Source organism: Callospermophilus lateralis, chromosome 10, assembly GCF_048772815.1.
Source record: "Callospermophilus lateralis isolate mCalLat2 chromosome 10, mCalLat2.hap1, whole genome shotgun sequence".
Taxonomy (NCBI): Eukaryota; Metazoa; Chordata; class Mammalia; order Rodentia; family Sciuridae; genus Callospermophilus; species Callospermophilus lateralis.
The window spans coordinates 46458867-46478771 of NC_135314.1; positions in this window are offsets into that span (position 1 = coordinate 46458867).

The window sequence follows — 19905 nt, forward strand, 5'->3', positions numbered from 1 at the left end:
TGCCACCCCCCCTCCCCTCAGTGGCAGAACCAGCAGAAAGGTAGCTGACACATAACCAGGTTGATACAGTTTGCAAGAGTTAAACTCCATATAATATTACAGCACATGGGAAAATGAAGGACTGATCTGAAAGTTAAGACCCAGGACTGGCAAGGAGGGCAGCAGTGGAGAGGGCATACATATTTGGAAGTATTGAAATAGTTCAGTGGCTTAAACTAGGGTAGTGGTAGGAAAAAAAATCAAGAGAAGTAGATGATTTGAGATCTATTTAGTGAAAAAAATCAGTACAACTTGGTGACAGATTAAACTTGAAAGTTAAGAGAAAAGGAAGTATTAAGAACAGCTTCAATCATTTTCTGTGATTGAAACAGTTTGGTGGTTTCTGTAGAATGATAAGGCTGTGATTCAAAAATAATCCCTGCATATTTCACAAAATTGTTCCTTTACCTTCTAATGAGCAAGAAAGGGTGGCCAGCAATTAGCTAGATGCCATGCATAAGAGAAGTGGGGGTGATTGACTGCTACCATGGCAACATTGGTTATTGTTTCCAGCAAGCACAAGAAGAGAACAGCAAAATTATGTAATGAAGGAACAAGATTTGCAGAAGAGTATATGTCCAGCACATCTCTTTAGTCTAAAAAGCAGTATTGTATTACTTGTTACAAAAGCCATCTCCCTAGAGGAATGAGAACATACCATACCAAACAGATAAGTTTGTAAATGCCAGGGGTGAAATGTGTGTGTGTGTCTATGTGTGTTTGTTACATACTTGAGAAGGACTGAGAATTCCTATAAGGAGTCAAGTACATAGTCCAAAATAAGATTAGATTCAAGGTATCAAAACAAAGGTGGAGATTAAACTGTCTTAGTCTTAGGAATTCATGAACCAACACATATGCAGTTGCCACTGTGTTTAAGAGAGTAAAGCAGCTTGGGAAAGAGAACTCATCAGTCACTGGGTCTATCCTCAACAGGTTTTGCTTGCAAAGTCCTCAGGAGAGAGTTGGAACCTTGACACAAGATGATGCATCCACTACTGATATTTCATAAAAATTTAAATTTTATAATTTGTGAATAAAAGATAGCTACTGCAATTTTATTTATAATAATCAAATATGTAATGACAAACTACTCTACGTCTCAATAAGGAGACATTAATTGCCTACCGTACGCATGACTTTGTGTTAGTTCCTAAAAGGATTCCAACAGCTACAGGGACATTTCAGCACAGTTACAAGATCCATTCACTTTTTCATTTTAGTACCACAATTTATTATCTCTAATCAACAACAGATTATAAGCAAATTTACCTCTTTGATACATAGAGGTATCTCACATATACTGAAACAACCATCTAAATTTATGCAGAAAAAGTTGATAAATATGTATATAGGCAATGGGATTTGAAAAGATCAGATGATGTAATGTGGATATTCTCCACATGAAATGGAATGTGAAGTTTGAGGTAGACAAACATTGTTAAGTTGGCTAAGAAGTATTAGGAAAACAACAAAATGTCATCCTGAGAAACACCAATCTCTGAAATCCAAAAGAATACCTGTAGGAGATATGTTCCTGTGCAGGAATTAGAAACTAATTTGTTTTTCTATATAGGAAAATAACTCAAAACAGCTGGGAAATGAACAGTTGAATTACCAGAGCCAAGAAAGTGAAGAGCAGGATGAAATTGACTCAAATGGAAATGTATGAAGAACATGATGACCAAACCGTTGAGATGGGGATACTTGATTTTATAGAGGTACTAACACCCAATTTTAATTCTGTGTACAGAAATAATAGAGTCACAATGGTGAACAGTTGAAAGACAAAGCCAAGTCCTTGCCTATGATACTTAATATCTATTTTGAGGATCCAATTAGGAATTTTAACATTCTAAACTGGCAAGATGCTGGTAGTTAAATTGAAAGAAGATAGTCACGGGAGCAGAGGGAAAGAATGAGTGGCAAGGGGGCAGTTCCTGAGAGCATTGAGAATATGGTGAAATTCTTTGTTGCTGGAAAGGTCCCTGACCTTGGCCTTGAGTCTCCAGCTCTAATCAAGTGCATAAACTGTCAAAGAAAGTGTTTAGTCCCTGAATTTCTATCACTTAGTGGATGAAAGGGGAGGAAATGGAGAAAGCAGGTATCAAGAATCTATTAGGTAGGGAGGGGACTCACCATGTCTACATTGTTTAAAAATCATTATTTTCAAAGTTGAAGCTGTCTTACTTAAGGTGTTAAGTCCGTCTGGCATGCCTAGGAGAAATTAAACTTCTATTTACTTTGTGTTTCAGAGAGACTACCAGTGGCGTAGAAATAAATTACAGTCATGAATGACTGGGTGGTGTCTTGACTCCTGGAAAAGAATCAGAAAAAACAACTTAATTGCAAACAGACTACTGGACACATGGTGATTGGGTGTGCCTTCTTTCCCTTACTAGACTTTAAGCTCTTTGCCTCTCCCAAAAGTAACGATCACCTCGTACATTACATCTGCTATTCAATAATTGGGATAATAATTTGAAAATACAGAATAATGAAGGGAAATATAACTTATTAACTCATAAATTTACATATTTTTAAAAAGTTGGATTCCAAAGAAAACACATATATTCCACAGGGGGAACACAGTCATTTTCTTGGGAAAACAAGACATTAATGACGGATAAGAACATCTGAGCTTTAAATGGAAAATTACAAAGCAATTAAATTAACAAAACAAAGTTAAACTCATATATTTCAATACTGGCCATATAGTTGTAAACAATCATTACAGATAGAAGTGCAATTAGGCATCATCCACTAGATAACAATTGGCAATTCATACAAAGCAATATAAAATATTCTGTAAAGCAATTTGTGAAAATATACTAAAGTACATTTAAAAGAAGGAAAAAGGCCAAAGAAGATCATTATCAAATTGAAAACAAAAAACAATTTAAATGCATAATTATAAGGTAATATTTAAGTTAAAAAACTCATATATTTAATGAACTATTACATAGATAATCAAACAATAATTATGGAGATTAAATAACACCACAGAATATGTTTAATAAATAAATGTTAAATGAAAAAAAATAGTGTGTTTGATTAAGGCTATATTCTTGTTATAGCAATAAAAAATTATCTGTGCACAGACAGACATAGGAAGAACTATATGATGGAGAGTCGCTTTTTTTCTATTTTATTTTTCTACATCAGTGCATGAAAGTGAAATTTCTATCTTTTTGGTATACAGAAGGAGAAAATGTGCTTTCTTTTAGTTTCCCTCACTCACAGGAAGAGGGTTACTTATTTGGTTTGTGAGTTTGAAAGAAGAGGACACTGCCCGTTTATAGCCTTTCATCTTTTCTAGACCTGTCAATGGCTCAGGTGCAGGTACTTTTTGTTTGCCCTAGAATCCTCTAATGGGTAAGCCCTCCTGGATGGACCTTGCCCCTGCAGAAGACTCCTGACTTTTCCAACTTCACTACCTATGAATAAGTGCATAAATTAATCTCATGGAGATATGAATAGAATGCTATTTGGGATTCAGAAGTTCTTGATTAGGTTTCTCAATCATTATAGCATAAGGTTAATATTTTTATTTCTGTCAAAGGACTAGGGGTATATTTAATTTGTTCAAATCTGGGTGGAGGGGCTGGGGATGTGGCTCAAGCGGTAGCCCACTCGCCTGGCGTGCACGGGGCACTGGGTTCGATTCTCAGCACCACTTACAAATAAAGATGTTGTGTCCATTGAAAACCAAATAAATATTTTTAAAAAAAATCTGGGTGGAATGTGGATATGATTTCTACCTTTAAGCCTAATAAAAACCAAAAAAAGTAGAAACAACTCAAATGCCTATTAATGATGAATGAATAAACAAAATGCCATGTATCTATAAATAAAATATTATCACTAAAAAGGAGTGAAATAATGATGCAAGCTATGACATAAATGTTGAAAACAGTATTCCAAGTGAAAGAAGACATTTGTAAAATACCATGCATTTTATGATTCCACTTATTTGAATGTTAAGAACAGGTAAATCATAGACAAATAGCAAATATAACCAGTTGCCAGGGCTTGGGAAAAGGGAATAAAAGAAGTGACTGCTAATGGGCATGGAGTTCCTTATTGAGGTGATGAAAATGTTCTTGGATTATGTAGTTATGATAGTTGCATATTCTTATAAATATAATAAAACCACTTAAGTGTATAATGACCAAAGCTGAATTTTATGATATATGAATTGTATATTAATATATGCATCTCAATTTTAAGAAGATAGATATTGGTAGAATGGATTAAATAGAATGACTCAATTGTATACTATCTGTAATAAATACATTTCAAATATAAGTATTTAGGTAATTGAAAGTAAAAAGAGGAAAAATATATACCAGGAGAACTTTTCTTGTCCAAAATTCTAACCCTGCAATTGCTTGGCTATTTTTTCTAGTAATTGGTCTACATCTTGAAGCTACCAGAAGTTCACAAAAAGTCATCTAAATAACACACTGAAGCACTTCCATCACTTGGAAAATTCCAAAGTTATTTGTAACTTTGTGCCCCCCACTGGGAACAAAGACCCCCCCACCTACCCATATAACTTGTTTTGTTGCTGTGACCAAAAGAACTAACTAATAAGAACAATTTTAGAGGAGTTAAGATTTATCTGATGCTCACAGTTTCAATAATAGAATATTCATTAGTTTCAAGGTCACAGTCCATAAATGGCTGACTCCATTGCTCTGGGTCCATTGTGTGGCAGAATGTCATGGAAGAAGGGGGTACTAGAAGAAAGCAGCTCAGGAAAGACAATCAGGAAGCAGAGAGCTCCAAGGTTAAGGTATATACCCCAAAGGCATGCTCACAGTGAACCACCTCCTCCAGTCACACCCTACTGGCCAACACATACCACCCAGTTAATCCCTGTGGATTAATGTACTGATTAGGTTAAGGCTCTTGTAATCCAATGATTCCTTTCACCTCTAAATTTTCTTGAATTTTCTCACATATTCTTTTGGGGACTCCTCATATCTAAGCTATAACACCTGTAATTATATAGATATAACTTTATTTTCTTTTATTCTTTTATTAACATATTAATTATACATAATATCTGATTAAAAATGGGATAATGATCTGACTAGAAACATCTCAAAGGAAGAAATATGGATATACATTTTAATTATGCCAAAGATATCAACCAAGAAGATGTATTCTCACATTTCTACATTTTGCCCAATAATAGAATATTCATTAGTTTCAAGTATTCATTGAATATTTATATGACAGTATATCTCCTGGTCCATAAAACAAACATCAATAAATTTAAAAGATTGAAACCATACACCATGCTCTTCAGAAGTCAGTAACAAAAAGATAACAGAAAAATACTCACTTAAAAACTGAAATGTACTTCTAAATAGTCTATTTACCAAAGAATAAGTCTTCTGGGAAGTTTTAAAAATCATTTATTGTAAGGAAAAAAATACAACTGTTAGAATTGTAAAATCCAATGTAGGATTACAAAAGCCCCAGTGTACTGTTTACCAATTGCAAAGAAAGAGAGGACTCAGCAGAGAAGATTTAGACATTATTCACATGCTCCTCAGGAGCAGGCTGGGACGAAATAGAAGGCACCAACTACCTACAAGTAGGGAAGTACATGGCATAGGTCAAATACCCATTGCTCAGGTGGGTTTCTTCAGATGTTTTATGAGTAAATTATTTTACTTATCACCAAAGCTGCTCTCCTATGATTCCAATCTGAAGATTGGAGATAGGGAATGTGGCCAGGTTCCCTTCACTGTTTCCTTCCTTTTATCATATTCTTTGTAGTTATTATCTTGCCACAAAACCCAAAAAGCCTTCCTAGGCAATAACTGGTGTTCACCACAACATCAACACACCAAAATTTGTGGAACACAGCCCAAGTAGTGTTGAGAGATAAATTTATACATGTATATTAGCAAAAAGGAAAATTCTCTACTCGATTATCTAAGCTCTTTCTTTAGGAACCTAGAAAGTGAAGAGTAAATAAACCACAGGGAACAGAAGGGAGTAATTAGGAGCAGAAATCAATGAGATTTAAAACAGAAAAAACAATAGAGAAATTCTATGAGCCAAAAATGTGGGTTTTTTGGAAAGTTTCATGAAATTCATAAGCCTCTAATAAGACTCACAAAGCAAACAAGAGAAAAGACACAAATTACCAATATCAGGAATGATAGGTAGAATATTGGTATTCATACCTTCCACATCAACATTCTAGTAACACCTCTATGCACGTAAATTTGACAACCTAGATAAAATGGTCCAATGCGCTCTCTCTCTCTCTCTCTCTCATACACACACACACACACACACACACACACACACACACAGAGCAAAACAAAGCAAAAAACACAAAGCACCACAATTCACTCAATAGTAAGTGGATAAAATGAATGTCTATCACAATATAGAAATAATATTCAAAAGTAAAAAAAAAAAAAAGTCACACACAAAAAATCTTCAGGCCAGATGGATTTACCAGAGAATTCTACCAAACTTTTAAAAAGTCACCATCATCCTACACTATCTTTTCATAGGCTAGTATTACTCTGTCTGACTACCTAAACTAATCAAAGTACAAAAGACAAAATTTTTGAACAATATCTCTCATGAATATAGATGCAATAATCCTTAACAAATTGTTAAGCATTATGTTAACATTAATAGTGTGAAATTGAAAGTTAATGTTAGTAAATAGAATTCAGTGATATATTAAAATAATTGTATGATGTGGTATTTATTCCAGTGATGCAAAACTAATTTAAAACTTGAAGATCAATTTAATCTAACATACTAATAAAGTGAAGGGAAAAAGTCATGATATTATGTCAACAAATGAAGCAAAAGCATTTGCAAATTTAATATTTATCTATAATTCAAAAAAGAAACCTCTTAGACAAATGGAAATAGGGTAAAACTTGTTCAATTTGCTAAAAAGCATTTTTAAAAACTTGTGGCAGGGACCAGAGGTATAGCTCAGTGGTAGAGTGCTTGCCTAGCAGATGTGACGCTCTGAGTTGAATCCCCCAGCACCACAGAAAATAACAATAATAATTTTAAAAACTTGCAACAAACATTATGATTAATGGTGAATGACTGAATGCTTTCCTCCTACAATTAGGAAAATGCTAGTGCTAAAATTTCTAATCAGTGCAATAGATCAGAAAAATATGTGTATATGGTATAATAAAAGTGTCCCTGTTTGCAGATGACATGTTGCTACATGGAACAAGATATCTACAAAAACAATAAACATACAAAAACCAACTGCTTTTTTTTTTATATTTTTGCAATAAACACAGGAACACTAAAATTAAAAATATAATACCTTTAGAATCTCTTGAAAAAAAATGAAATTCTCAGGTGTAAATCTGACAAAATATGTACAGGACATACATGTTGAAAACTACCCAATGTTAATATAAGAAGTAAAAGGAAATCTAAAGAAATAGAGACATTCTATATTTATGAGTTAGTTAAAGACAACCATTTTCCCCAAATTGAGATATAGGGTTAACATAATTTCTAGTAAAATTCCAAAAAAAATTTATAGGATTATCGAAGATCATTCTAAAATCTAGATTGGAAGGCAAAGTAATAAATTAGCTAATAATATTTTTGAAAAGATGACTAAATTTGGAAGGATCAATCTACTTAAAGAATTATTTTATAACTACAGTGATTAAGACAGTGTCACACAGGTTGTAGGACAGACATATAGGTCAACAGAACAGAAATACATTCACAGAAATATACCAAATCAATTTTTGACAATGAAAGCAATTCAGTAGTGCTACAGTAAGTACATAACCAAAGACCCAAACATGAATTTCAACATAAGGCTCACATCTTATCACAAAAAATAACTTAAAATGGACAATGATTTCAATGCAAAATGCATAAATATAAAATTTTAGAATAAACCTAAAAAGAAAGTTCAGAATCTAGAACTAGTGAAAGTGTTCTTTGACTTGATAACAAAATCACCATCCATAAAAGGAAAAATGGATAAATTGGACTTCATCAAAATTAGTGAATTTTGTTCTGTGAAAGGAAAACTATGGAGTGAAAAAAGTTGCAAATCACGGATCTGATAAAGGAGTATATAGAATATGTAAAGAATGCTCAAAACTCCATAATAAGGAAACCTTCCAATTGAAAAATAAACAAAAGACATAAAGAGATCTTTCACTGATGAAAATAATACAAACTGCAAATAAGCACATGGGAAAAAAATTCAATATCACTAATCATCAAGGCAATATAATTAAACCACATAGGATATTTTAAAATGCTTATCAGAATGGTTAAATTGAAGAACAATAACTACATCAAATTCTGGTAAGAAAGCCCGGAACTGAATCACATATATATTTCTGGTGAACATGTACAATGGTGCAGTCACTCTGGAGAACAGTCTGGCCTTTTCTTAAAACATGAACTATTGATAATGTTATATGACTCATAAATTTCACTCTTGACATTTTCCCCAGAAAAATTAATATCTGTGTGCATGAACTCTTATAACAGCTTTATTAGTAATGACCAAAGCTGGGAACAATCTGGAAGTTCATGCAGTGTTTGCCTTTGTGTGGTTTTATTCTTTTACTTGAGAAAATGTCCTCAGGTTTCATCCATATTCCTTCATATGGCATAATGTCCTCATTTTTAAAGGTGGAGTCATACTCTAATGTATTTAAATCTTTTCTTTTTTTAAGATAGGAGGAGAGAGAGAGAGAGAGAGAGAGAGAGAATTTCTAATATTTATTTTTCAGTTTTTCGGTGGACACAACATCCTCATTCTATTTTTATGTGGTGCTGAGGATCGAACCCATTGCCCCGCTCATGCCAGGCAAGATGTTACTGTTTGAGTGTTTGAGCCACATCCCCGCCCAATATTTACCTCATTTTCTGAGGAACACTTACATTGTTTCCACATTTTGGTCATATGAATGGTGCTGCACCGAACATGGGAACACTAATATCTCTTTGTGATTCTGATCTCTGTTACCTTTTTTAGATTTCCTTCCCCTTCATACTGTAGAAATAGATTTCAGTCCCATTGAAAAGGCATGGACTTGTTTTTGGAAAGAAGATTTGTGTATGTATGAGGACTTTCTCTTTAGTTTTCAATGAATTAGGCAGTGGATTCTTTTATTACTTGTTTGTACCCTTAAAATGGAACCTAAAGAGCTTTAGTTTAGGTGGGTCACCTCTATCTACCTACCTACCTATCTATCTATCTATTTATCATCTATCTATATCTATCTATATACATATATATACACACACACATTTATATACATATATATTTTAATGAAATTGAGAAAAGTTTTAAATAATTAATAATTTCTTTAACAATGTTAAACTACTTACATGTTAAATAAATGATATTTATATGTAAAAATCATTTTACAAAATAAAAAATAATTGTGAGGAGGGCAGCATTATCTTTAATTTTGCAGATCTCTACACAAAACAGCTAAATTCTCATAGCTGTTTCTGTAGTCTATTGTAGTATATCCTTTTATTTGTAATATATGAAAAAATGCAGTTCCACTCAAAAAGGTAGTTGGAAAAGGGAAAATTATTTAATATCTAAATAGTTTCTTGAAGATTAACTGAAATGCAGAGTGTAAAACTATATCAGTGAATTTTTTTGTACCTGTTACACAAAAATCCATTAGTCAATCTTACGTTTTGATTGAATATTTAATCAACACAGGATTTTGTAAGATGATGTATCTGTCATTTGTAAAATATTAGTTCACTAAATCATGCTGATCTGTGAAATGATAGAACATTTCATTCATTTGTTAATATCATCACTCTCATCATAAAAGTCCTTAAGTATTATTCAGGTTCATGATTGTTGATATAATGTTTTCCAGGTTGCAAACAGATATACTTTCACACAGATAAATTTTCATATGACAGTGAAAATTTTATCACTGACTGCAAATACTGTCAGTTGTTTTCCTTGACATGAAAACCTCACTTCATTTTTATTTAAGAATATGTTTTCTTAATAAACAAGTTTGGATAATGATAGCTAATCTTCCAGCCATTTTTTCAAGTAAAAATAATGCTCCAAGAAAAAGCCAGCTGGTTCAGCTTGCTTCTCAAACACTCATGTAAGGGCTTTTCATTGATGAAACTATCATATTTTGGTACTCAGCAACTGAGTAGCATGTAATCAAGGGTTCATATTTAATAAAATTAATAGCTTTTACCCATTCATGAAGGACATCTTTAATAAATGAATGATGTGGAAGTGGAGAATGTAATGACTATGAATACAGTTTTATGTCACTTCCTTGGTACCTAGATGACAGCAATTTCACCTACCAGTGCTTTCTCATCCACAATGGAAAAGGCACAAAACATGAGTATTATTAAGAAAATAGTTTTGATGTTACAAAAACCCTAAGTCTCAGAGTGCTCTAAAAGGTGGAGCGTCAATCTTTGAAAAACCACCAAATTTGGGTGATTATGCTACAGGCCAGGAAAAGACTTTAATTTTATGACATTTTTATCATATTGACAAGAGCCTATGTGTTTGTCAGATTTTTGTCTCTGTGACCAAACACCTGACAAGAACAACTTGGAAAAGGAAAAGTTAATTTTGGCTCACAGCTCTAGAGGTCAAGTCCATGCTTGGTAAAATCCATTGCTCTGGGTCCAAGTGAGGCAGAACATCATGGTGGAAGGGAATGATGGAGGACTCTGCTCCATTCATGGCAGCCAGGAAGCAGAAAGGTGAAGGGGAGAAGGGGCCACAGAGAAGCTGAACTCTTCCAGGGCGTGACCCCAGTGATCCAACTCCTCTAGCCAATCCTCACCTATCTACAATTACCATCTATTCCATTCAAAGTAGGATGGACAGATTAGGATATGACTGTCATAATCTAATCATTTCACCTCCAAACATTCCTGTATTAACATCTCACATCTGATCATAACACCCTACCATTTGTCTAGCAAATGCACTGTCATTGGATCTGAGAGATTTAGTGTTACCATGGAGGATAAATGTTGAAAACAATATCCAAAATGATAAAGCCAAAAAAGAGTCTATATGATTGGATTGTGTGTGTGTGTATGTGTGTGTGTGTATTTGAATTAAAATGTTTTATCTATGTATTATGCTATTGTTTTTAAGTAAGATGTCTTAAATATCTGATTATCTTTTATTATAGCAATATATTTAAACATTTTATTTTAAAATTGAATAATTCTTATATTTTTTTTACAAATTCTGATAAGAATTTATAAAATTCTTATCAGACATTTTAATTATTTATAAATGAGAACTTTCACTGAACTCAACACCAAAGAATACAGGAAGATAAAACCCATTTCCCCCTTGTTATTATTCAGAAAAACATAACTAAAGGTAGGCAATGTTTTTGAGTATGACCAGTAAGCATAGATGCTTATTTAATATTAACAACACCTCAATAAATTAGTTAGTTATCATTATTCCCAGTTAGGACTGAGGAAACTGAGGCTCAGAGAAGATAAACACCCTCACTAAACCACAGCAGTACATGTAAAAGAAGTAAGTCATGAGGCTAAGAATTACTGTGAATTCTAGAACTGACCAAAGAGAGTAAAGATAAGGTGGATCCTCATTCTTAGAACTTCACTGGCAACCATTCATGGGCAATGACAAGCCTCTCCTGTAGCATCCCTGATATGAATTTCTGACAGCAGTTTCTCCTGCTTCTAGACCCTTCATAAAGCAGAATGTGATGTTGACCTTCAGAAGCTGTGAGAGCTTTTACACTTGCTTAACATGAAGACCAGCAGAAGATCTGGAAGGTGTTTCTTTGGGGAGGGGAAATTGATGGGATAATTCTGTAGAATTCAATGAAATAAAAACCTTGTAATGTGGCAAAAGGTGCTCCAGAAGGTGGAGCTTACTTGAAGAAGTTTCTGACTTAGGCAATCTGGAACCCTGCATTTCAGTGAATTTCTTGTCTTGGAGGTAGAGGGAATGGAGAATTTTCCAGGATACTGGAAGAAGGATCAAGACAATTTGCATTGCACCATCCAACCTCTAGGATCTCTTTCAGTACCAGATGGAAGAGCATTTTGAGCAAATAAAAAACACTCTTTTACTGCTCACCATTTTCATTTTCTGTGAGTTCCCTCCTGGCATTCTAGTACCAATTCATTTCTGGGATTCTACAAAGAAGTAACTAAGCAGGATATTTTGTCTTGTATGCCTACTATTCAATGCTCAGCACTCTCATTTTATTCTTTTATTTTTAAATTAATTAGTTAGCTGGGCATGGTGGCACATGCCTGTAATCCCAGTGTCTCAGGAGGCTGAGACAGAAGGATGGACAGTTCCTCTAATACCCCCCCAAATTAATTAATTAATTAATTACAGTGCTGGGAATTGAACACAGGGCTGTAAGCAAGTGCCCTACACAGGTGCCCCTATTTTACTTCTAGGAAGTAGGAATCTCACCGTGTTGCCCAGGCTGACCTCAAACTTGGTGTCCTCCTACCTCAGTCTCCCAAATAGCTAGGATTACAAGTGCACACCACTATTATCTCTGTCTTATACAGAGGATATGGGGAAATCAGAGATCAATTGTTTGTTATAGGAATCTGTGAGACAAAATCATACCATAAGCATTGAGGGGAAAAAAAAAGAAAAGTTAATTGATTTTTAATTATTTAATAAATCCTTGCCAAGAAAGGAAAGGCACATTCCCAGAAACTGGAGAGATAGCAGTGAAGCAATCAGAAAAATTTTCCACATTCCTATGAGAATGTAAAAGATGTGCACATAAGCCAAAATGTCTGTATCAGTTGGTGATAAGAACAGTGAGTAAACAAAAGGATGTTGGCCAGTGATGAGGAGTTGAGAGATATGCTATTTTATATTTGGTGGTCAAGAAAGGTTCTCAGATAAAGTGGCATTTGAGCACAGAGCTTAGTGCACCGAGGAACTATATCATGATATGGGGGTGGGATTCTCTCTATGTAGAAGGTGCAGCAAATGTAATGGCCTGCCCTGGGAATATGCTTTTGATATCTGAGGAAGAGCAAGGTTAGTGAAAAATGAACCAAGGAGAAGAGACAAGACCTGAAAGGAGACTGAGGACCATATAATATATAGGACCCAGTAGGTCATCATCTAAGGCTTGAATTTTATCCAAACCTTAGAGAGTTTTGAGCAGAAAAGCAATACAATGTGAATTTGATTTTAAAATAATCTTGATTCTGTCAGGAAATTAGACTCAAAGTGGATAAAGATTAAAGCCAAGTTGCCAATGGGGAAAATAAAATATCAGTAGTCAAATGAGAGACAATGGGGATTTGACTAATGTGGTGAGAAGTAATCAGATTTGTGGTAAATTCTCACCTATAATGAACAGGATTTAATAATGAAATAATAATAATGTGTATGTGAGAAAGAATATAGTCAAGAGTATTGTGAAAAATGCCCAAGAGACCAAAGAAACATAGAAATAGTTAAATTCAAAAGAGAGAGACTTCGGGTTTTGTTATGCTTTTTGTGGGAGGAGGTGTCAGAGGTAAGATGGTAAAGGGAATCTGTTTTTGTCACTGCTTAGCTTAAGATTCCAATTAGCCCAGTGGAAGCAAACTACATGCAAGTCTGGGGTTCAGAGAACAAAATGAGCCTGTGGTTTTAAATTTGGGTTGCTTTTTCATGGTTTTATTGGAGAGGAACTAAGAAAATCAGGAGGGGGAAAAAAAGGAGGCTGCTATTTTTCTGAGAGCTGTCTTCTGTTGGGATTTACCTCTGTTGGGGGAGATGTTTCAGCTGGGGTGGTTTCTTTAACTGAAAACACTCTCCTCTAAGCTACTCAAATTCTCAATCACGTCTAATCATTTATTTTGTAGCTAATTCTGGCCTTACAACTATGTCAGAGAAGACACTGAATTCAATTAAAAAAAAATAATTTAGGTTGTAAGTATTAGATAAATAGAGCACCCTGTATATAGTTGATGCCGTGAGTTCTTGATTCATAAATTTGGTTGAATGAAAGACTGATGATATAAAAGGGCAATATATTAATTCTTAAGGTAAATAAGTATGCTATAACCTTTCAATGCAAAATGCAAATCAACTTTTAAGTTTTCTAGACAATGTATGTTCTTCATTTACTTTTTTTATGAAAAAGAGTTCAAAAAGCCCTTAATAAAAAAAGCAAAATTCAACACACTTGGTTTAAACAATGAATTAAATAAGCTCTTTTCTCAAGAGTTTAAGACCACTATTTTAACACAAATGACTGGTGTGTTCAATAAGCATTACCTTTGTATCATTATTTAAAAACAATTCCATATGAAGAAAAGTGTCCTTTAACCTAATTTTGTCCAAAGGACCAAGTCATTTGTTCTCACAAATTTAGACTTTGCTTATATTGCTTCTATCATATTAAATAGTTTTCTCCAGTGACTTAAAACCTAATGCAGAGGCTAATCTTTTCTTTATTTTTTTAATCATTTAGTAATTGTGTAATATGGGGAAATTTGGTGATCCAATAGAGGGAATATGTCAGTTTGAAAATTTAGAAAACTCCCCTACTAACTTACACTGTCATAGATAAGAAGCATTCATGTTCACCTTTGAAGAATGTAAGTTATCAGCTACCTATTGTATGCCAGGTATTGAGCAAAACACTTTTTTTTTTTTTTTTTTTAATAATTCTCTGTGTGAAGAAGAGCTGATCTAGGTTGATGGGTAAACAATAGAGTAGAGAAACTGTGGTTGGTTTGCATTCATCAGAATATAGGATGTAAAATACTTAAGACTTGTAATAAACCCAGGACAGAAGTATGAATGTAACAAGTTTTGGAGGATAAACAAATCTTTATAAAAGCATTTTTTTTTTCTCTCTCCCTAGCAAACCTATAGCTTAAGTTAGACTGAGAGGATTAGTCCTGGTATTTTCTTTGGAGGATTTTTTTTTTTCTTTTTTCTGAGCTGACTCCCCCACAGTGAGGTAGCAGTTTAAGATTTAAAAAGATTAAACAACACTAGGAACTTAGATCTCAATCTACTTAATTTCCTAGGATTTCTGGCTAGAATACTGTTTTTTTTTTTTTTTTTTTTTTTTTCTGTAAACATACAACTTGAGATCATAGGAGAGTTTGAATGTAAGCAGCCAGCTAGGCAGTGGGAATAGGCCAGGACTTGGACTCATAAAAACAGGCTTAAATCTTGTCTCCATCATTAATTTTGTGAGCTTGGGCAAAACTTCTTTTCTCCATGTCTCAGTCTATCTATTTGTAAAAGAGGGGCCTGGTGATCACATTACTCAAGACTCAGAAGCAAATGACAGAAATGCAAGTCAAGTGCATTAGAGCATGTGAGATTTATCTCTACACATAACTGAAAATGCCATGTTATTAGCAGCTCGGTATACAGTTGGACCAAGGGGCTCAAATTGTGCTCTCAGGCTCTGCCCCTCTCCATCTCTCAATTCTTCTGGCTTCATTTGTTTCTGTTTCTCTATTTTGCCTCTAGACTTCCCCCCCCTCTCTTTTTTCTTTTTGGAGTGGGGGTTGGCATCAAGGATTGAATTCGGGGACACTTGGCCACTGAGCCACATCCCCAGCCCTATTTTGTATTTTTTTATTTAGTGACAGGGTCTCACTAAGTTGCTTACCTCCTCACCTTTGCTGAGGCTGGCTTTGAACTCGAGATTCTTCTGTCTCAGCCTCTGGGATTACAGGTGTGCACCAGCTCGCCCGACTTTTGTTCTCTTGAGCTACCAACTTCTTGGGAAAAAGTTTTCTTCCCTTACGGTTCCATTGGTCCAAATGACAGTTGGACATATACTCTTTACTAGATATCTGTGATATCATGATGAAAAAAAAGTGTTTTTTTTTTTTTAAAATAAGAATATAAAAGTCCCTTTTCTATTAAACATTCATCTGATAGAACAGTCAGGCAGCATACTCACACATAAATAAAAAATTTAATGCTTTGCCATTTTTAGTATATTCCAAAGAGAAAGTAAGGGGAAGGAATAGAGAATGGTGAGGGACTATTTGATAGAAAATGATAAGACAAGTTTTTTCTCATACACAAATATTTGAGGTTCTTCTGGGAGAAAAACCAGGAGTTTAGAAAGTTGTTTGTTGTGTCTCAGGACAAGCCAGGAGACCGGCTAGGGCAGGATGATATTAGAAGGACACTGGTTGGGAGTAAGGGTGGAAAAGAAAGTAATGAGTATCAGATTTTACTTTAGGTCAGTTGGAAATCCTGAAAGGTTGTAATCTGTAGAAGGACAAAAATAATTATCCAAATCGTCTTTAAGGGTATCTCTCCTGATGCAACATGGAGAACAAGCTGTAGGACATAGCAAATTAGGATCAGAAGAGTTAGGGTCAGTTAGGAGGTTATTCCACTCATCCAAGTGGCTTAGACTACCAGAGTAAGTGAAGAATAATGGTCAGGTTCAGAATGATTTTTTTTTTTTTTTTCAGTCAATACTTGTCAGTACAAATGAACCCAGGACCTCACATATACTAAGCAACTACTGAGCTACCTTGTGAGCCCTTTTCATTTTATTTGGACAGGATTTCTTGGTAAGTTGCTCAAGTCGGCCTTGAACTTGCATTTCTCCTGCCTCAGTCTCCTGAGTCGCTGGGATCACAGATGTGCAGTACCACACCTGGCTCTCAGGATAAATTTTGAAGGTAGAGCTGACAAAGTTTGCTGTTGAATTAAATATTGTCCTTCAAGAGGAAGATCAAGAGTCATAAGATGAATCCATCAGACACGCCACTTTTCTTTGTGATGAAATAAAGATGTAAAGTTTTGTATACATATCCAAAATTTTGTTATTGTTTGTTTTGCAGTTGTCCTATATATTCTGTAATTATATTCATAGAGATACTTATAGCTCTATGGGAATATGAAACAGATTAATGTTCCTGTCTCAAAGTTGGAGGTCAGGGGTAAGGTGAATCACACCTATGGAAAGTAAAATAGGATGTTTTTCTAAAACAAACCGTGCATAGTGCCATTATGGGAAGAGGGAGTCAATGCTAGACAATAAAACACACACACACACACACACACACATTCACACACACACAATGTCTGGTATAAATGTCCTTAAACTTTCCTTTGATCCTAGAGAAATTCTAATGCTTTTTCTGTTACAAAGTAAGTGAAATCATTAGCATTGTCTCTTGAGGTTTTACATATGGGTTTAGAAAATATTTAAGTGGAATTCTCTCCAGGCCTAAGAGCCTAAGCCCCACTAGTTAAATCCTGTTTGGAATTATTGTCCTGCTGTCCAACAGTAATGAAATTAGTAAGGAGTGTGCAGGGGGAGAGCTGGGAAGGGGCTGACCACTATCAATTCTCTTCTCTCTGCCTTATTTTTGCAAGTAACCATGTCCCACTCCCACTCCCACTCCCACCTCCACCTTCACCTCCTCCTCCTCCTCCTCCTCCTTCCTCCTCCTTCTTTCTATCACTTTCCCCGAATGGGCAGTGATGCTTCATGTTTTGACGCATGTGCTCAGCTGCTGCTTTTGCCTGGAATTTCCCTTCCTGGAATTTCCCTTCTCGTACCTACCTCGGCATGTAAAAATCTAAGACGTAGGTGAAACACCAATATTTCCTGGCATCTGATTCTGACAGTTCTATTTATAGTTATCCTTTTCCTCATTTGTGATCACAATGTGCCCCATGGAAATGCCTATCAAAATGAGTACCCTTTATCTTATCCCCTTCTCCACAGCACATTGTTGAGTTTCAGCATATGCAGTATCCTTTCTCTCCAGTCCTTTTTACAATTAAAACCACAAAACTTAAAGGGGAAGTGGGGGAGATGAGAAAGGAGCAAAGAAGAGCAATGCCTTCTTCCCTCTGACTTTGTTTCTTTAAAATAGAACAGTTTATTAATAGATAATGTGTTGCTGTGATGGAAAAGAATATATTCTGAACATTAGAGGGAACAGTAGGAATCCACAAGCGTGAAACCCATAAAACAGGTGCTTATAAGGCAGCCCCTTTAACAGTGCAGATCTCATGCAGCCCATCTTACCCTAGGTTAGTTTGTCCTAAGTTAGGATTTGTTTGGGGGGTATTCAGAATAATCCGATTTTAATATATTTCTTCCTTTGAACAACTGGCTAACATGCTCTTCTGCTCCCATCAGATTGCGGCCGTAGTTTTGTGTTTTCCTCTTTGAAGTTCAAGATAGATCAGCACGTGACCTGAGAAGCACAACTAGGACATGATGGGGCTTGATGTTGTTTTACCTGAGTAACAGAAAAACCTGGTTGGAACGGATGTGAGAAATGTTGGTCTTCACCTCCCTGAAAGAGAAGCTCAAAGTAGGACTTTCCCTTCAGAGGTTTTTCATTCCCCTGATTTGGGGTAGGGCCCTGACATTAGAAAATTTCCAAAGCTCACAGGTGATTCTAAATTCCTGTTATAGAGAAGAACCACTGCATGGATCTAAGTGCTCATTTTACGAAGGAGGAACTAGTGAGTGGATAGCTCACAAGTCTGATCTGATCGGTGGCAGAACCAGTGCTTTCTTTCAACGTTTAGTTGAAAGAAACTAAACTGCTGCTCAGGCCCAGGACTGTGTCTTAATCGTTTCATACCTCCTTTGGCCTGCCTCCATTTAATAGAGCTGGGCTCATGGTAGGAATTCAGTAAATATCAACTTTATACATTCACATCTGTTTTTTAATTGCCAATATCAGCTGTTTTTTTGGGGGAAAAAATCTTAATAGAAGGCAAATATCAAAATTCCATGAGATTTTCAGAGGTTCAGCACAGAGAGCTCCTGATGGCCTGGGTTTGGTCCTCAGCAAGCTGTCCCCATGTAACCCCAGAACTTGCCATGACTTCCATCAGGGTTTCCATGCCATTAGTTAAATGAAGAGATTTTAGGACAGGCTGGGGGTAAGTACGGAATGTGTGGAGTGAGGAGGAAGGAAAAGCAGGAACCTATCGCATGAGTTACATCCCCAAAGGAAAAAAATCCACAACCAGATCATGTGCTGTGAATGGATAATTATGAATGTAATGATTCCTCTATTGTCATGTATGCAAGAAATAAATAAATAACAAATAAATGGATGGCTTAAAAAAATTAATGACAGGCTTAAACACATAGGAATATGGGAACAAGATGGCATTATACCTGAATCTGGGCATACATAGAAAGTGCTAACTAAGAGGGAGGAAAAATGACACAGTTTGTAAGAATATTGGCACTCAGATTCAGGATGAGTGCACACAGAGATGAACATCTCATTGCTGTCATTTACAATCCAGCTTTTCCTCCAGTTCTTATCAGGAGCACCTAAGAATTTTATTTCCACCAACTTCACAGGCCTGGACTTTACCTTTAGAGATTTAAATTCTATAGAAACAGAGTGTGGATTCTGTTTAAGGAGAATTGAAATCAAAGTGACCCCCAACGATCTTGGTCCCTCACAGATCATTCTGATGCCTGAGTTCACAGTATAGCGCCATCCTTTGCTCATATCCCTTGGACTCATAAATATGAAAATTACCCAGGCAGAGGCCACACTTAATATATGCTCATTTATTGATATATTAAGATAGTGAGCAATGAGTTTCATCACCTGCTTTCCTAACAGGTAGTTTTGATAAGAATCATTATAAAAACAACAATTGATTTTTAGCCTGATTTTTATTCTTCATTCACTCATTGATGTACTTCCTCTTCTTATGGGTGAAAAATAAATAATTGTGAATAATTACGGGTACCCCTTCTATTACCAGCCTGTGTAAGGAGCCCAGTTTGAGAGAGGTGGCACATCCTCGTGAGTAGAGGTAGGGGAATATTTGGTCTGGCCCAGAGGTAT